General features: G+C 44.3%; 1 protein-coding gene across 2 annotated transcripts in view; it reads right to left on the bottom strand.

The window, feature by feature from the left end:
• The window catches only part of UMODL1 (uromodulin like 1), a 499,986-nt gene that overhangs the window by 407,925 nt on the left and 73,747 nt on the right, over positions 1-18,314 (bottom strand). The gene's annotated exons all lie outside the window — the stretch shown is intronic.

Raw genomic sequence — 18,314 nt, 5'->3', positions numbered from 1 at the left:
AAGTTAGGCCGGGTGGGAGGTGAAAACGCAGGCCACGGGTGGGACCCAGATTTAATTGATGCGTGAGGGACTGAACAGACGGTTGTGGCTTAGAGCTCAGCGTGACAATGTTTTTGAACCTTTCTCTCCTCCCCTCCCCCATTGTGGGACACAGAGGACAATGAAATCCTAAGTAGTTCTTTGGCGCACCAATGTAACACTGCTCCACAGTTGTATTATTGTATTGTAATTGTATTGTAATAGTATTTATATAGCGCTTACTACCCCTGACGAGGCATTGAAGCGCTTTTCGGCGAGTAGCACGCTACTCAAGAACCCAACAAGAATTAGTGATGGATTAGTATCGGGAAATATGAGTACAGTTTTAGTATTATTATGAGTTAATTTGAGCCGCAGATATGAGAGGTTGTTAGTTAGATTGACTGGAGTAATGGAGGGGTGAAGGAGGAAAGAAATCCAGAAGTGTTAATTGTGAGTATATCCCTCATTTACTCATCCCAAAGGCTTGGGATGAGTAAAGGGGGATGGAGGAGGGAAGGGTTAGGGAGATCATAGTAGCAGGGTGAGATAAATGAGGGAGAATTTAGTAGGGTTTTTAGGGAGGTCATGGTAGTAGAGTGAGGTTTGGTGAGTTAGATGTGGAAGCAGAGGGAAGAGGTTAGGCAGAGTTATTTAGGAGATGAAAGTAGTAGAATGGATTTGGGATGAGTCAGAGTGGAAATGGAGGATAGATTGATAGAGACATGACATATGATGATGGGTAGATAAGTGTAATAAGATGAGAGCAGGGATTCATAGATAACTAGTATAACAACCCACCCAGGAGCCATGCAATGACCCACGAACATGCCAAGCACAGAACAACATACACACATACATACATATATATATATATATATATATATACACAAACACGCATGAATACACACACACATGACCACATATATGTACATACAATACATAATTAGAACCATGGGTAAATATACTTAGTCAAACAGGTTTAAAGAGTGTGTGTGTATTTTATTTATATGACATAGTAGCGATACATATTTTCTAAAGAACTATACATAACTAGAAATAGACACATAACCAGAACAAATATTTCTCAACATAGGCATATGCAGTCCATAGTTGTTTGAATATGGTGGTTATGAAGGAAAGAGCCAACTCTTGACTAGTTTTCTGAAGACAAGAAAGTTATATGTGGCCCTTATAGTTGGGGGTAATGAATTCCATAGTTTGGCTGCTTGAATGGAGAATGATGTACCACCTATATTCTTTTTCTTGTATGGTGGTGTTCTAAGGCGGGGTGTCAAACTTGAGCGGAGGTTTCTTTGTTGGATGTATTTGGTTATTTTGTTTCTGAAAAAATGCGGTCCTGTTCAATGTATAGCTTTGTGGGTGATACAAAGCAGCTTGAAAGTGCATCTTCTGGCAACGGGTAACCAGTGTAGCACTCTCAAGGCAGGGGAGATGTGGGCTTGCGGCTTTACATGTAATTGTAGCCTGGCTGCGGAGTTCTGAATACGTTGTAGTTTTTTCATAATAGATAGAGATGATCCATGGTAGAGGCCATTGGCATAATCCAGTTTGGATAGTACAAGCGAGATAGTAGCTTGCACCTTGTGTGGAAATCCAAGGTGGGGGAAGATGCGTCATAGAGTCTTTAAGGTGATGAAGCTTGTTCGTGCTAATTTGTCCACTTGGGCATTCATAGTTAACTTGGAATCAATGGTGATTCCAAGGTTCTTAACTTCCTTGGATAATTGAGGAGGTGGTCCGAGATCGTCAGGCCAGACGCACAGAGGGTCATAACTTTTCCAGTCACCACATATGAATATTTCTGTTTTGGAGGTATTTAGTTTGAGATGGCTCCAGGTCATCCACTGATCAACGGCTCTGAGGCAACTGAAGATTTCTGAGTTTTCGATGTTTTTGGGGCATTCTAATTTAAGGAGTATTTGTGTGTCATCTGCATAGTTGTAGCATGTGAGATGGAAATCATTGATCGGATCTGATAATGATATCAGGTAGATGTTAAAAAGCAAAGGTGAGATGATTGATCCTTGGGGGACCCCTGCTTTTGTGAGGTAGGGTCTGGACGAGAAGGGAGGCGAGTATCTTTTTTGAAGATAGGAAGTAATCCAGTCGAGAGCAGTCCCTTGTATGCCGGCTTCGTGGAGCCTTTGAATTAGGGTGTCATGGTCAACCGTCTCAAAGGCAGCCGAGAGGTCCAAGAGAAGTAGTGCAGCGACTCCATTGCGGTCGACCGTGTTTTTTTAAGATCATCCCAGATAGCTATGAGTGCCGATTCCGTGCCTCTTCCTGGGCGGAATCCAGTTTGGAAGTCTGAAAGTATAGAATTGTCTTCAATGAATTGTGACATCTGGGCGAATGCTGCTCTTTCTATCAATTTGCCCAGGAAAGGTCCAATTGTGATTGGTCTGTAGTTGTTGGGGTCTTGCGGGTCTAGGTTTGTTTTCTTTAATAAAGGTCGTATGTATGCCTTTTTTAGGTCTATGGGAAAAGTTCCTGTAGTTAGAGAGTTGTTGATGATTCTTCTTACAGGTGTGGCAGCAGAAGTAGATAGAAGAATGTTCTTGAAGATTTGTGGTGGGCAAGGGTCAGAAGGGCAACCGGAAGGTCAACTTGCTTTGACCAAATCCATAAATTCACTATGGGATATTTGTTGGAAGGACTGTAGAGGCTGGGTTGGTTTAATCTTAGAGGGTATTTTAGGAAAGGGGTTGGTGCTGATGGTTTTCTTCTGTTTTAAATAGGAGTCCAATGTGTCTACCTTGGTTGTGCAGTGAGTTGCCAATTTGTTTGTGAAATCCTGAGTAGTGGGATGACTTTCTAAGTAGTGTAATATGAGCTTGAAGCAGGAGTGTTGCTAGTTGTGATAGCAAATTGCTGTGACTGTTAACAAACCTGTTAATGAAAACATTTTTCTACAAAAAGATTTTATCAGCACAAGTTACACATTTTGTTGGTTGTGAATACATACTGCACAATCAGTGGCGAATGGTCTCAAAAATATGGAGTGAGAAACGGATCATAGAGAGTTTGGTGGAGTGGAAGCACCACTGTATATTAGCAATCCCCCCCCCACACCAAACTCGCAGCTCCCCCCTGTGCTTAGAGTCTGATGAAGGACTAATATTAAATCAGCAGAGCCTCATTGGCTCCTCAAACCTGAGCTCTTGACCTGACAGTCCATTCACTATAGGGCTGCCAGGTCACAGTGACAGTTGTCCGATCCTTTGAAAATCGGGACAACCACAACTATATTTCCCTTCTCAGTAACGTCATTGCACAACTGCCCTTATGCACATACAGAAAACTACCCAGGCACAGAATGTCTATTGTTTTCTTTTTCTGAAAATTGACTCCAGCTTGAGGGTTTATTTTCAAAAATCAAAAAACTTGCCAAGCAAGCAGCACAATTATGGCACTTCTACTCAAAACACAGAAACTCTGCCATGTGCGGTGAGAAAGTCTAATTATGGCAGGTGATCGTCTCCTAGGGGAACTGAGGTGTTGCAAATGGGTTCCAACAGTTCAACTCCCCTGGACTTATCTCAATTGGCTACCATTTTTTTTTTTTTTTTCCCGTGAGTGGGAGTCACTACATGGGTCTTATTGTAAATTCACAATAAATGGATGGAGAGTGCTAACCGCCACTATCTGCATTTTGAGAAAAGGCTGGTGCTGCACGGTAGGAGGCTCGGGCTGGTTACACATGAACACATGAGCATATGTGTGCGCATGGGACCTCCATTCCCTGGAACTGCAATGGATTATTTTGGCAGGGTCTGCTGCCCGCCCCATGCCCCAATCTGGGAGGGCATGGTGCGTCAGCCTCTAGTTTACCTGCCTGTACTTCTTACAGGCAGGGAAAGTTTATTGCTCCCACCAATGGGAGGGGGCAAAAGTAAAACTTCTCCTGCCAGGTGGGAACAATGCAAAAGGTGTGCCGGCTCATGCTTACAACACAGGAATCGCGCATGAGGAGCCAGATGGAGTGGCTGCAGTGACCAATAAAAAAACAGGATGTCGGTGCTCTGGCTGTGACCAGGTCGGCCAGAAATAAAAAGGTAAAGTGTAGCGGTAGGCTGTGTCAAGAGTAAAACAGAGTGGAGAAGCCTGCTAATAATATTCAATGCTTTGAAGGGAGAAGCAGTGCAGATTCTTCTGAGGTGCTCCAAGGACTTGCCTACTTACTTCTTGTGGTGCCAACAGGAGGACCATTTGCACCATTAATAGATTCTGAAGAATGTTTGGGAGCACCAAGGAGTGCAGCAGCTACCCAGAAATGTTTTCTAAAAGAGAAAACTTGGGCTCTGGGAGCAATTTAATTATGACCCTAGGAGAGGTTTGCCCTTGGTTTAAAACACTCATAGAGGTGGAGCTTTTGCACATGGGGTCTGGGGTCCAGGGACCTCACTTTTTGCTGATCATATTTTTGTTGATCTTAGGACTCTGTGCACTTTACCACTTCTAAATAATGCCAACATGTGTGTTCGCTCCTTTAAACAAAGTACCTTTGGCTTACACCCAATTGGCATATTTAATTTACCCGTAAGTCCCTAATAAAATGGTACTACTTGGACCCAGGGCCTGTAAGTTAAAGGCTACTAGTGGGTCCGCAGCACTGAATGTGCCACTCTCTTAAGTAGCCTTTTAATCATATCTCAGCTCTGCCATTGAAGCCTGTATGTGTAGTTTTAAACTGCCACTTCGACCTCCATTTTTTTGCTACATATAAGTAATCCATAGGGCAGGCCCTAAGCAGCCCATAGGGCAGAGTGCAGTGTATTGAAAAAGTTGGGCATGCACTTTTAACTTTTACATGTCCTAGTACTGAAAAACACTTACATTCATTTTTCACTACTGCAAGGCCTACTTCTCCCATAGGATAACATTGGAGTAACTTATTACAAATTATTAAGTGATAACTTTCAAATGGGAGCATGTAGGAGAGTCGGGTTTGGTGTCTAAAAAATAGAAATTGAAAACTCTCTTCAATGGTAAAGTCAGATTTTAAGACACTACTCTGAAAAATGCCCCTTTTAGAAAGTTGGTATTTTCTTGTCCCAACCATTTAGTGCCTGCGGCCTGTTTCCTTTGTCACATGATTATGTGGAGCTGGTAGTTGGTCTTTGTATATTGCTCCCAGACAGTGAGACAAAGGAGCATAGGTGTTGGCACCATGGGCCACCTCTAACTTGATGAGGGAGGGGAGCTGTCACAATACTGCTCTGGCACATCACATAGGCTCTGATTGAGCACACTCACAAAAACGTTGACATTTATATATTGTCACCCAAACAAGCTGGGGCCAGGACAAGGAGGCAGAAAATTCCAAACATCTCTGTGGGTGGAAACCTCCAGAACATTTCTCCTACTTCAAAGTGGGTACCAGGTATAAATAATGGACCCTCAGACTCAACCCTTCAGTAAAACCTCTGGATCTGAAGAAGACTCAGAAGAGCTGCTGTACTATTCTGAAGAACGACTGCTGCTCTTCTGCAATGCTGTCCTCCTGCCTGAGTGAAAGGACTGGATCTGCATCTTGAACCCAGGACCATCAGAGTGACTGCAACAGCTAGTTAGCTGGCCTCTTGCTCAGAGCCTCAGGGATAGAAAAGGACTGAAAAGACTCCAACCGCATTCACCCCACCACTTGGACTCTGTATGATGTGAGCCCTACCCCTAAGTGGTGCCACTTCAGTCCTGTACCTTAGAAGTTGGACTGAAGGTGCTCTGCCAGTTCAGCTGTGGTCCTGTGGGCTGAACCGATGTAGCACAATGCATCTCCACTTTGGAACTGCTGCTAAGTGGTACATATCCAATGCCGGACTTTGCATTACATCCCCTCTCTTCAGAGGATCTTCAACACATGTCTTTGTGATAAAATCGTAGTGCAAATACAAAGTTTATATAAAACAAAATGAACATTAGGAAAACCCAAATAATTTTATATTGCACATTGCTACTACCTGTAATAAATTAGTTTAGCTCCTAGTTAACACCTAATGCCTGTAGGTTAACCCTAAAACATCAAAACTACAGTTTAAAAAAAAAATGTCAGCCTACAGGGTGCTCCTGTATGGAAGGTCTGGACTGGATACGGATGCAGCAAAAAAAACATAGGCCCTCATTACGAGTGGCAGTCACTAGACCACCAGACTCGTGGTGGAAGTCGAGCCACAGTGGGGCCGCCAGCTCCACCAGGACCAGGCGGTCTGGCGCTAGGTGGCGATCCTAATCCACCAGGGCAGCGCTCTCAACACTTTCATGCACTACAATAACATTAAAAGCAAAATAAATGTACTTACCCGGGTTGCGTCCTCTGTGACCTTCACAGTTTGTGGCTCTAACGGGCACGAGTGGAAACAAGCATGACACAGTGCAAGGATTGGACGGAGCGGGCTGGCTAGATTCTCTTTCAGGTCCTGTAGGTCTGTGCTTGGTCTCCACCTAGCTGCCTAAGACAGCTGGATGGAGAGCTTCAAAGTGCGCATGCCAGTTTGACCGGTTTGACTGGTGCACGACAGTCGGCCAACCTGAGATTCGCACTTCGCAGTGTCTGGCCAGCCACTGCTCAAGTCCTCCATGCAGAGGACACGCACCTCATTTCTCCCAGCTCCGGGCAGGCTGACGGCTGCGGCGCACCTTGTGAAAAAATAAAACGACAATGAAATCATTTCATTGCCATTTTATTGTTCACGTTGACTAAGCGCAGCTCGCGGCGGGCTGGTGGGCTACACTCTCCTGTCCCCATGAACAAACCGCTGCTGCATCTGCTGGCCAGGAGTGGTGTCCACATGCCCCGTTTGGACCTGGGGATACTGTGTCAGAGGCACACCATGCCATGCTTCCTCCCCTACGAAGCTGCAAAATCCAAATGCAGAAGAATGACATAAATATTTAGAAGGTGGCGCACAACCCTGCCTCAGCACCAGCATTATGGTTGCCAATTCCGAATGAAGACTACACAACCACCGGGCAGACGGTCGCGCGGCAGAGAGGATGCAAATTAGACAGGACCACAATGCACTAAAGGCAAGCTGAGGGGCACATGAAGGTACCGTGGAACTGTCACACACAGCCTGGTATACAAGTAGCGTCCACAACTGAAAATAGTTTCACAACAAAAAAGATGACTCCTGTTCAAAATCATACAACTGCAATATCAAAGTAATGACGGTATGCCGTGACGAGCTAAAAACACCACCATTACAATCGACCATTGACTGGAATGTAAGCATGTAAAATGTTCTTCCAAACACCGTCTGAGAGGGCGGAGAAGGGGACTGGCTTGCTGCAAAGCTTCACAAAACCACTAAATCACAGACTTGAAAAGCATTGGAGTCCGCCCTTGTAAGCCTCTCCCATTCCATACAAACATCAAATTAGGCTGTAATTGTGAGCGCCCGTCTACACGTGTAATGCAAAGGTCAGAGAGGTATAATGCCATGGCAACAATGCGCTGATAATGCATCTCTCATAGAACTTTTATTGAAGGGTGTGCATTGCAGTTAATTAACTCATGCTGCAGAAAGCATATCTTGGGAATACCCGTTAAAGCGACCGGTTCCCATCCAGAAAAAACACAAGACAGTAAACTCTTTTGTTTTGAATAAAAACGTATACACAAATATAGCCCCATAACTACACTTTTGTCCCCTAGTAGCGAGGACAGAGCAGGTGCATTCACATTATCTAAACACAACAGAGTTCTTGGTAATAGAAGTCAATTTTCAGAATTAGCGACCTCTTGGGATGACCGACTGTTACAATGCACACTGGTGGAATCAGTTTTTTTAGTAGGAAGTTCCCTACATGAGTGCCACCACAGAAAAACACAAACTGTTCTTCAAACCCCATACTACATTCTAATTTGAAGTGATATCACATTTAACATGAAAACTTTACAAATGACGTAAACCCTTGAACAGTAAATAGCAGAGAAAACAGATAACAACACACCCCCTCTAAACACAAATATATTCTCACTGACATGCCCACACAATACAAATAGATCCAACACATCACTTGCCAATAATCCCAACACACCCACACACAATTTATCCCCATACACAAGGAAATAAACTAAAACTGCAATCTACCTATTTTCAACCATGGTTAGAACACAGTCCTTTCTCCATCTCCCATCACCTTCCACAATCACATACTTCCAACACACCTCTAACATTTTCAGAGCATCAGACCACTGTGAGTCTCCCTTGTTCACAACACCAGTTTTGTTATCACTTGAACCAACAACATAACCTCAGTCCTCCTCCATCCATCATGCCACCTTTTATACCCTTCTTTTTTCCTATTAATCTTTCACTCCACTTCATCCAAATCCATATACCTTTGTTATGCCCAATTCATTCCAGCTACAAATGTATTCCTGCAGATTATCCTCTCATCATAGTTAAGGGGGCACACTGTTACACTGCGGGGTGTAGTTCCATAACCCCATATCCACTTCTCCAGTTTCTTACACAAAGGCAATCGGGTTTTCACAGTGGATTGCACAGTATCCATAACCATTTTATTAATATTCTGCACAAGTCAATTTGTACTGGGATATATAGAGCATACGACAATGCACAATTATTTGCCCATTCAAAATGATCAGTTATTTCCCTTAAACAAAGCTGTACCCCCATTATCCATCAAAAACAGCTGCTGTATTCCTTCTGACAAAATTACTCTCTCGAACACTGTTTTCATGTCCCCTAAGGCCACTTTTTAAACAAATTCAACTTCAACTCACATAGACAAATAATCATCCATGATCTACACATACCTATTAATTTCACCTAGATAATATAATAACCCAAGCATATCAACAGCTACCTGTTCCCATATTTTAATCAGGAAAAGATACTGGAACCAAAAAAGGACCAGCATGAGTCACATATCTCTTTACTACGTACTGTGTCACTCTATCTACACTGGGCCACTAAAAAAATTCTCTTACATATCTCTGTTCCAAACGACCTTCATGTGCCATATCAGTGATTCTTATCCTCAAAACAACCAGTGGTAACATCTCTACAAATACATTTTTTAGAATCTGACTACAAATTTCTTTAGGTGGTGCCTCTACCACCACCATCTTCTCAGGTATAATCTGTGCCTGTCCTATATGTGCATCAATCCTACTCACACTAGGCATTGTCATTGTGACTGGAACTTCTGATGGAGCACTCAATATAGCTCCAGTAAAAGCTACCACCTCTGCAGTTATCTCCTCCACCAATCCTGCAAACCCCAACAGTAGTCTGGATTAGCTGTCTATCTATAAACAGAGCAGGTCTTCAAATTAACAGTTCATTTATGAATTTGTCATAATCTGATTCCTCATACTATCCTTTTCCCTGGTTTGTCTCGCTCTGTTTCCGTAACTATAGCTGGAAAAGTTTTATCACATTCCTTGATACCTCCCCTCCATATTCTCTCATGGTTCCAACCAGCTCCTAAATGATTTCTTTATAGTTTTTTCTTTCTCATCCCCCTCTTTTTCTGTTTCCTTGCTGTCCCATTTATTACGCTCCTTAAGCTGTAATTCTCAGCACTGGTTCCATAACATACATTGTTTGTCTTGCAAAATCTAATTTCTTAAAATTAAAGGCACCCTTTCATAGGAAACTGTAAAACCGCAACATGCTTTGTATTTTTATTCCATTTGCGAATACAGACAAACGTATACTACCCAACCTCTTCCATTATTTTATATGCTGGCGTGCCCTCACTCGGTAACTCCTTTCCCTTCTTAGGTATCCTCTCTTTCTTAGGTTTAGGCTTCTAAATACTCCACCCATATTTTCTACTTAACAAGGTTAAATCAATCAAATAAGTCAAACAAAGTCAAATAACCATAAAAAAAGAATTTAGCTGACTACATCCAATAGCAGCGCAGCTATGTGAAAGGTGAAGCTATCAGAGCATGACTACGCCAAGAGACAACCAATCCGAGCACAACTAGTGGTGACATCACATCAATCCCAGAGCAGCTTCCTAGCTGAGCAACCAATCACAAAGCGATTTCTTTGTGAACAGGGAAACAATTAAAGAACTGTATTAAATCACATTAAACCAATAACCTTTTCTCTGGTTACCATAGAAAGGAAATAAGTTCTTCAGTTAAAGTGAATCAATAACAAATCATAAAGCTTTTGAATTTGAGCAATAAGAGAAAGAACCACACAATCCAAAAAACTCTTGCTAGGCAATTTCTGACCAGCAGAAATCCACCTCCAAGTTATTGTACTTCACCCTGTGCACTCAGGGTAAGCACAACAACCCAGGTTAGACTCTCAAATCTGGAAAAGAAAATGTGTCGATTAAGAATCCCCACAGATGTGTAAGTGGCGTCTCGATCTACACACCACAATATAGACAAATGTTCAAATCTGGAGAGCTTGGATTTTCGATGAATCTGATAACCAACTCAATTCTATTTAAATGACAAATGACTTCAAATGAATTTGCAAATATGATTAATACATCATCACCACAGTAATCAAACCACCAACTGAACCGCAATCATCATCCCAAACATTTCAGTACAAAATCAGAGATCACAATTCATCTCCACACCCAAAGACATTAAGTGTGGCATTCCCCAGGGATCCTCCCTCAGCCCCACCCTCTTTAACACCTACATGACTCCACTGGCAGATATCGCATGCACTCACGGACTCAACATCGTCTCCTACGCCGAAGACACCCAGCTCGTCCAATCCTTCACAGACGACCCAGCAATCACACAAACCAACTTCCAAAACACCATGAGCGACATCGCCACCTGGAGGAGGACTAACTACCTCAAGCTAAACTTAGATAAAACAGAGATCCTCATCTTTGGGAACAAGCCCTCCCCCGGGACAACTCGTGGTGGTCCACAGCTCTCTGTCCATCACCTAGCACCACTGGCCAAGCACGCAACCTGTGGATTACCCTGGACACCCAACTGACCATGAAACAACAGATCAACACCATCTCCTCCACCTGCTTCCGCATCCTCCACATTCTCCGCAAGATTTTCTGTTGGATCCCCATTTCCACCAGGAAGACAGGAACCCAGGCCCTCATCTCCAGCTGACTTGACTATGGCAATGCGCTCTGCGCCGGAACCACAAAGCAGCTCATGAACTTATCCTTGGCCTTCCTAGAAGAACCAGCATCATCCCCCATCTAAGAGGCCCTCCACTGGTTCCCCGTCCTGCAAAGATGCCTCTTAAAGCTCCTCACACATGCCTAAAAGGCACTCCATAGCTCCAGCCCCCCCACATCAACAAACCCCTCACATCCCATCAACCAACCAGAGAACTCTGCTCAGCCCTCGTCGCCCAGCATCCGCCTTTAACGCTTCAGAGGTCGTTCCTTCTCTTACCTAGCTTCCAAGTCCTGGAACATACTCCCCCTGCGCACCTCCCCTTCCCTGAAGGACTTCATGAAGCAGCTCAAGACTTGGCTCTTGACCACCATCACCATCAGAACAAGACCCGCAGCAGCCAAAAAGCGCCTGGAGACCCTGAGTTGACAAGTTTGCACTCTAGAAGACCCCTTGATTGATTGATTGATCTCAGCACTGGTTCACAAACTCAGTTTCTCCCTATTCATACTTACACTCCAAGTTCATTCAGGACTGCATAGTAACATACCACAGAAGGATCCGGCACCAGGAAAGTTAACAAATCTCCACAAACGTTTTCTTCTTCGATCAGGGCAACAATTACCCCAAACTATAAAACATAAACAGGGGACCTCTTAGAGAGGAGGTGCTCTAATGCAAACCATCCTCTGATACCAAATTTGTGTGGGAGCCAAACCCCAATAATCACCTGAACCCGAATATTACAAACACCCTAATTATTTTGACTCTAGGATCTCCAATATATCTTGCAGTTAGAGACTACACTTCTCATGAAAAAATTACACTTCAGCAGAGTAAAATAGAATAAATGAGGAACTGCTAATACCCGAGTTCTAGATCAAAAATAGGACATAAATAGACTTACTACAGATATTTTAGTAAATGTGGTACAGATGAAAATGCATAAAAATCCATGAAGGCCCAATTACAGAAATACAGAATCATAAAACATAGCTCGAACTAAATAAGTTTCAGCAAATCTTAAGTCAAATTCATAAAAAGTACTGACAATATCACAATAAGAAAATATAGGTCAATTAGACATAAAAAAAATTAATCATCTACTAGCAACAGCAACTCCAGAGACAACTGTAAAAATGCAACCCATAATTCTAAAGCCCAAGAGTTTTTATACTCAAATCACATATTCTATTAATAGATTCAGCAAATTTAGCATAGTATGATCATGGTTAGGGTTGTATTATCAAATCAGAAACAGCAACGTTATTTTAAAATCGTTGGCATTAATCCACTTCCTAAGTTATGAGAAATCTCCCACCTAGTGTCTCAGTAACTGCACTCCAGAGATGATTAGCACAAAATGAAACATTTCTCCAAGGCTCATCCAATTTGCAAGCCTTCAGAGAACTTCCAGCAGAAGTACATGAATATGATACTTTAGGTACACTATGAAGGCATCATTTTAAAATGCATAATATGATGAAATGTGATGAGATTCACACCATTAGTTTGCATAGATCGTAACTTTTGTATTTACAAATCAACGTTCAATGTTACTTCAATTGTCACTTCTTACAGTCCTGCATATATTTCATGTTTAAAACATTAATAATCCATTCTGGTTTATTCATTAACATATTTTGCAAGTTTTTTGATTTTGGGAACAGTGGGCCAGATGTAAGAAAATGCAATTTTGCATTTCCTAAATAGCGACTTCATAGAAATCGCAATTTAAGAAATGCAAAATGATACAGATTTCCTAATAGTGATTCCCACAAAGTCAATGGGCCAGTTTCCCATTTCCTAAATAGTGATTTCTTATTAAGAAATTGCTATTTAGGAAATGCAAAACCAGGGATGGCAATGGGAAAAAGGTTCCCTTTGGTGCACCCCAAAAATAGGGGTGCACCTGTGGAGCAAGCATATGCTTAAGGGCCATGTGAGTGCACTTTTGCAATTAGAAAAAAAGCACCTTGTGGTGCTTTTTTAAAATTGCACCTGGTTACCATCGACTTCAAGTCAGTGGTAATTTCATCTCCAAAATGCCCAAATCGCATTTTGGAAATGCATGGTACATCAGAATAGAAAACATAAACAGGAAATCCCTATTTTCATTTCCTATTTTGGGAATCGCAAATTGCGATTTCTACACAGTAGAAATCGCAATTTGTGATTCCTTAAAGGGCTTTGTACATTAGAAAAGCCCAGTTTGCATTTCTTAACGGCCCAAAATACCGTTTCGGACCATTAAGAAATGCAAACAGGCTTTGTACATCTGGCCCTTTATCCTGTTTATTTGATATAATATTGTAGACATTTGTAACCCCTTGGTGAGTTTAGCTCATGATTGTATTTACAGAATTTAATTTATTTTTATTGATCCTTTTTAGGGTCGAGCGCGCACAAGCGCTCTGGCCCCTGTTGTAATCTTTCTGAGAGCTTTTAACCACCCCCATCAGTTTGGTTGGTTCGTGGGTTTGCCTTTTAAAATTTGCTCGATTTCATTAGTGAAACGCATGCATACATCTAGCCTTTTCCAGTATATATCCCTCCTCTATAGGACCAGTAAACTACTGAAAACATACAAGGCTCTGTGTTTTCCGAATACCTTCTGCACTATTTCTTTTTATTTCCTTCGCAGCGCAATCTCGCTGGGCAGTAGAAAAGCACTTTGCATAAGTTTGCTTTTGCGGAGTTGGTGGAAGGTGTGCTAGCAATAAGAGGTGACCACGTTTACCTGTCGGATCATTGATAGGGAAACGTCCAGGATGATTCCTAGGTTTCAGGCAAGGTCAGTCAGAGTAGGGAGGGCTCTGAGCAATGTGGGCCACCAGGAGTCGTCCCAGGCTGAAGTGGAGTTTCCAAAGATGATGAGCTCGGTCTTGTTTGAGTTGAGCTTGAGGCAGCTCTCCCTCATCCAGGCAGCGACGGCTTCCATTCCGGTGTGAAAGTTCCTCTTAACTTTGTCCAGGTCTTTAGTGACAGATATGATGAGTTGAGTTGTGTTTGTGTCATTGGCGTATGACATAATGTTCATTCTGTGGCCTCTGACGAGGGCTGCAAGCGAGACCAGGTAGATGTTGAAGAGTGTTAGGCTCAGGGAGGATCCCTGAGGGACATCCCGATCTGACTTCTGTTGGTTTGGATATGAAGGGTGGGAGCCTGACTCTCTGTGTTCTTCCGGAGAGGAAGGAGTGAATCCATTGCAAGGCTTTTCTGTGGATTCCTGCATTGTGGATTCTGGTGCATAGGGTTCTGTGGGAGACTGTGTCGAAGGCTACTGAGAGGTCGAGGAGTATGAGTGCTGCGGTGTGGCCGCAGATGAGGAGTGTGCGGATGTCATCGGTGGCTACAAGAAGAGCTGTCTCCGTGCTGTGGTTGCCGCGAAAGCCAGACTGAGAGGTATCCAGAGAGTTGCTTTCTTCAATGAATTGTCACAGCTGTGAGTTGATGGCTTTTACCAGTACTTTGGCCAGGTCTGGTAGTAGCGAGATGGGTCCGAAATTTTTAGCTCTGATGGGTCAGCCGTGGGCTTCTTTAGGAGGGGGAGGACTTCGGCCTTTTTCCAATCTTCGGGGAAGGTGGGTGTGTTGTTAGAGCAGTTCAGCGTCTTGTGAAGTTCGGGGGTGATGGATGCGCTGGCTCTGTTGTAGATGTGGTGAGGACAGGGGTCTGTGGGAGCTCCGGTGTAAAGGCTGTTCATGATGATTTCAGTCTCTGCTGTGGTGAAAGTGGACCAGCTGTGGATGGTTTGGGTAGGTTCTGGGGGGCTGGGTCGGTCGTAGGCTCTGATGCTGGGCGGGTTCTGCGGAGGAAGCAGTCATAAATTTCCTTAATCTTACTGTGGAAGTAAGTGGCCATCTTGTCGCAGAGTTCTTGCCATGGGGGGATGTTGGTGGGTTTGGAGGGGGGATTGGTGGAACGGTCCTTACATGGTGCTCACATGCTCAAGGCAACAGCGAAGAACACCCTAAAGCTCAAAGAAAACGGCTGAGGTCTCAAAGGCGTAAATCCGCCCAACGAGCCAGATCAACATCTCCGAAGCTGGGACGTCGTGGAGACATGGTGGGGTGTTGTGCGGGGCAACGGGGAAAGTAGTACACTCCTTCGATGTGGAGCAGCCGCCTACAGGGCTCTCTCCTGATGGGGCAAACTTGAGTAGTGACACCATCTTGTCCAGCAGCCCTCTCATTTAATGCTTTAATGGACAACACCGTTGGACAAAAGAGCCCCATGCGGGGACCACGTCAAGTTTAGAGCTCTCAAGGTGATCTGGAAGTAACTGATATCCTACGCTACAGAGAGGTCAGCTACCTCCCACTGATTCATTAGCTGATATTTTGAAATTTTTTGTTGGTAGAATTGTTGAATATATATGGGCGACATATGCTTCTGGTGGGAAGTATGGGGAGGGGAGGGAGTTGGGGGACTACTAAATGTTTGACAAGTGGTTATTATTGGTTACTAGGGGGTTTTGTTTGTTACGTTTCTCTGGCACTCTATACAAGTAGGAACACCCACCAACAACAGATAGATGCAATCCTGAGGACACCCGTACCACTTAATGATTCCAAAAGGTTGACACTAAATAATGACACTGAGTTTCATGGCCCGACTCTCCTGAATCATAACATAATATCCCACACCAAACATAGTAAGACCCTTTGTAATTCTGTCCTGGAACGTTAACGCCCTCTTTCACAAAATAAAGCGTACGACAGTCCAGACTTCTGCCCAACGCAACATGCACGAAATCCTAATGCTACAAGAAATGCAGTTAATGGGAGAGCATTGACCCTTCTTGGCCTGACGAGGGTATGACCATATCTATCACGCCGGATTTACTCAGGGATCCTAAGGAGTGACCATCCTACTGCGTTGCTTCTTCCCTATGTGGGTGGATAAAGGTAATTAGAGACAAAGATGGCCAATATATAAGTCTAACGGGCACAATAAAATGCTGCACGATTAATCTTGTGAGTGTCTATGCCGCCCCAGTGGTTCTGCAGACCTGTCTGAGGGACCTATCCAGGGTGATTCTAGACCCACTACAGGGGATGACATGGATCAGTGGCAACTTTAATCCAGTCCCAGATCCAAACATAGACACGTCAGGGCCCCATTCCAACTCCTGACGTACAGCAGCGCAACACATTACAGATTAGCTTGTATCACTAGGGCTGAATGATGCTGGAGAGCATGGTATCCGAAGACCCAGCAGTTTACTCACACGTCAGGGGCACACCACACGCACTCAAGAATAGATTTCCTTATGGCACCAGCTAGGTAATTGTTAAACCGTAACCCACATTCAGACCCTTCCAAGAGGTATCTCTGACCACGCCCCTCTCCTTGTGTGGGTAGGGACGGAGGAAGGAGAAATCCACCCTCTCTGCCAGAAAAGAGGGTTTGGCTACCTAGGAGAGAGGATAGGCTAGCAACACCTGAAGGAGCCTATCAGAAGGAGTCTCTGACGTCACCTGGTGGCACTGGCCACTCAGAGCAGTCCAGTGTGCCAGCAGCACCTCTGTTTCCAAGATGGCAGAGGTCTGGAGCACACTGGAGGAGCTCTGGGCACCTCCCAGGGGAGGTACAGGTCAGGGGAGTGGTCACTCCCCTTTCCTTTGTCCAGTTTCGCGCCAGAGCAGGGCTAAGGGGTCCCTGAACCGGTGTAGACTGGCTTATGCAGAAATGGGCACCAAATGTGCCCATGAAAGCATTTCCAGAGGCTGGGGGAGGCTACTCCTCCCCTGCCTTCACACCATTTTCCAAAGGGAGAGGGTGTAACACCCTTTCTCAGAGGAAGTCCTTTGTTCTGCCATCCTGGGCCAGGCCTGGCTGGACCCCAGGACGGCAGAAGCCTGTCTGAGGGGTTGGCAGCAGCAGCAGCTGCAGTGAAACCCCAGGAAAGGCAGTTTGGCAGTACCAGGGTCTGTGCTACAGACCACTGGGATCATGGGATTGTGCCAACTATGCCAGGAAGGTATAGAGGGGGCAATTCCATGATCATAGACATGTTACATGGCCATATTCGGAGTTACCATTGTGAAGCTACATATAGGTAGTGACCTATGTGTAGTGCACGCGTGTAATGGTGTCCCCGCACTCACAAAGTCCGGGGAATTGGCCCTGAACAATGTGGGGGCACCTTGGCTAGTGCCAGGGTGCCCACATACTAAGTAACTTAGCACCCAACCTTTACCAGGTAAAGGTTAGACATATAGGTGACTTATAAGTTACTTAAGTGCAGTGTAAAATGGCTGTGAAATAACGTGGACGTTATTTCACTCAGGCTGCAGTGGCAGGCCTGTGTAAGAATTGTCAGAGCTCCCTATGGGTGGCAAAAGAAATGCTGCAGCCCATAGGGATCTCCTGGAACCCCAATACCCTGGGTACCTCAGTCCCATATATAGGGAATTATAAGGGTGTTCCAGTAAGCCAATATAAATTGGTAAAATTGGTCACTAGCCTGTTAGTGACAATTTGAAAGAAATGAGAGAGCATAACCACTGAGGTTCTGATTAGCAGAGCCTCAGTGAGACAGTTAGTCATAACACAGGTAACACATTCAGGCACACTTATGAGCACTGGGGCCCTGGCTGGCAGGGTCCCAGTGACACATACAACTAAAACAACATATATACAGTGAAAAATGGGGGTAACATGCCAGGCAAGATGGTACTTTCCTACACACTGCCACCCTCATGGTTTCATACTCTTGACGCTATCATCAAAGGGTTCCTCTGGCGAGGAAGTAGACATCGTATAGCGCTGCAGTACTGTGAAAGAAACCCGAATGACGGGGTTTGGGGATGACTAATGTCTACTTATATTGCTTGGCAACCCAATTAATGCCCATACATGACTGGTTTACAGGTGGATGGCCGGACCCAGTGTATAAATTAAAACTAAGCACTCTGACCTTTTTTTGAATCCTCAATGTCCTCTATGGGTCACCAATTCCCCAGGGCCTTGCCCCCGGGATGAGAATGGTGTTTTTGCCATGGAGGGCAGTCTTGCAGCACACTCAATGGATAGCTGTTCTGACCTAGCATACTCCCTTGTGGAGAGGCACTTGGCTCCGGGAATCAGCAGCCCTGCTGGGATTCACCAAATGGTACCAGCTGGGAATATCGCAGCTGGGAGACGTCTGGCGCAACACGCACATGTG

The sequence above is a fragment of the Pleurodeles waltl genome, chromosome 8 (genome assembly GCF_031143425.1).
Source record: "Pleurodeles waltl isolate 20211129_DDA chromosome 8, aPleWal1.hap1.20221129, whole genome shotgun sequence".
NCBI classification, from domain to species: Eukaryota; Metazoa; Chordata; class Amphibia; order Caudata; family Salamandridae; genus Pleurodeles; species Pleurodeles waltl.
Note: the sequence above shows the minus strand (reverse complement) of the source record. Positions and strands in the feature narration are given on the sequence as shown.